The sequence below is a fragment of the Delphinapterus leucas genome, chromosome 5 (assembly GCF_059928025.1).
Source record: "Delphinapterus leucas isolate spDelLeu-1000000601 "Yukka" chromosome 5, BTC_Dleu_Yukka2, whole genome shotgun sequence".
Lineage (NCBI taxonomy): Eukaryota > Metazoa > Chordata > Mammalia > Artiodactyla > Monodontidae > Delphinapterus > Delphinapterus leucas.
Window position 1 is genome coordinate 97892603 of NC_143133.1, and position 2164 is coordinate 97894766.

The 2164-nt window shown below is 42.6% G+C and overlaps 1 pseudogene; it reads left to right on the top strand.

Annotated features, from left to right (window-relative positions):
• The first annotated feature begins 316 nt into the window (after positions 1-316).
• LOC111187640 (STAM-binding protein pseudogene) lies at positions 317-1787 on the top strand (annotated as a pseudogene).
• The last annotated feature ends 377 nt before the right edge of the window (positions 1788-2164 follow it).

Sequence of the window (2164 nt, forward strand, 5' to 3'; positions counted from 1 at the left end):
CTCAGAATAGCTTTCACGTATTTGGTGCTTAGTAAGTGGGTTAATAGAGAAAGGGTTATGGTTAAACCGAAACAAAACTTTCCCATTTACCTCCCCTCTGCACTATATATACATATAAAATACTTAGTTGGATGTTCTATCACTCAATTAATTTTTCATATTTACTGATCACATAATATATATCAGGCATTGTACTGGGTGCTATAGTAAACAAAGTTCCAAAGTTCTAGCGAAGATAGATAATAAACAAATTATTAATTTTTGCAAATAGTGATGGGACTATAAAAACATGCAAAGCTGTTCCGGAAGCGCCAAGTGTCGTCCGAGGGGACAGAACTTCTTGGTCCTGATGTCTGACCGTGGAGATGTGAGCCTCCCACCCAAAGACCGGGTGAGGGCTCTCTCCCAGATGGGTAGCGCAGTCGAGATAAACAAAGACATTCCACCCCGTTGGTACTTCCGCTCTGGAGTGGAGATTATACGAATGACATCTATTTACTCTGAGGAAGGCAACGTTGAACATGCATTCATCCTCTATAACAAGTATATCACGCTTTTTATTGAGAGACTACCAAAGCATTGAGATTACAAATCGGCTGTCATTCCTGAAAAGAAAGACACAGTAAAGAAATTAAAGGAGATTGCATTTCCCAAAGCAGAAGAGCTGAAAGCAGAACTGTTAAAATGATATACCAAGGAATATATAGACTATAATGAAGAAAAAAAGAAGGAAGAGGAAGAATTTGCCCGAAACATAGCCATCCAGCAAAAGCTGGAAAAGGAAAGACAGAGGGTGGCACAACAGAAGCAGCAACAGTTGGAGCAGGAACAGCTCCATGCCTTTGAGGAGATGATCCAGAACCAGGAACTAGAAAAAGAATGACTGAAAATTGTACAGGAGTTTGGGAAAGTGGACCCTGGCCTGGACGGCCCACTGGTACCTGACTTAGAGAAGCCCTCCCTAGGTGTGTTCCCCACGGCACCTGTTATATACACACAGCCTTCAGACTGTAATACAACTGTAAGGCCTGCCAAGCCACCTGTAGTGGGTAGATCCTTGAAACCTGGAGCATTGAGCAACTCGGAAGCTCCTACAATCGATGGACTGCGCCACATGGTGGTACCTGGGAAACTCTGCCCACAGTTTCTCCAGTTAGCCAGTGCCAACACTGTCCGGGGAGTAGAGACATGTGGAATTCTCTGTGGAAAACTGATGAGGAATGAATTTACCATTACCCATATCCTCATCTCCAAGCAAAGTGCTGGGTCTGATTATTGCAACACCAAGAACGAAGAAGAGCTTTTCCTCATACAGGATCAGGAGGGCATCACACTGGGCTGGATTCACACTCATCCCACGCAGACTGCCTTCCTCTCCAGTGTTGACCTACACGCTCACCGCTCCTACCAGATGGTGTTGCCAGAGTCAATAGCCATTGTTTGTTCCCCCAAGTTCCAGGAAACTGGATTCTTTAGACTAACTGACCATGGACTAGAGGAGATTTCTTCCTGTCACCAGAAAGGATTTCATCCACACAGCAAGGATCCACCTCTCTTCTGTAGCTGCAGCCATGTGACTGTTGTGGACAGAGCAGTGACCATCACAGACCTTCGATGAGAGTTTGACTCAGACACTTCCCAAGAACTATAAAACCATATCATCGTACTGTAGCCCCATAATGTAAACTTTCCAGAAAGCTCTGGAAGCTTTTTAAAACAGAATAGAACGTATCACCTGGGGGAGAACTGATTTTCTATTTCTGGTTTGAAAAGAAATAATTGAATACTTTTTTAGGCACATCTGGAAAATAGCATGATCATGCTAAAGCAACTTTTCAGTCTGCCTGTAACTAAAAATTTAAGTTGAAAAAATGTTGTAATGAACACCTATATACCCTTTGTTCTAGATTCACCAATTGTTAACATCTTTTCCCTCTCAGAGATCCTTCTAATTTCTCTGCCAACTTGTTTATTGTTTACCTTTGGACTAATTAAGGGCATCTATGCAGAAATTTGGAAGCCATTTAGAAAATCTTTGGGTTTTTCTGTGGTTTATGGCAATATTAATGAAGCTTATCATAAGGCTGAGGGAGAGCTCACTGCATTTGACCAGATGGTGAGGCCCAAGAACCCTGAAGAATGATTTGGTCAGGAGTTACTGTTA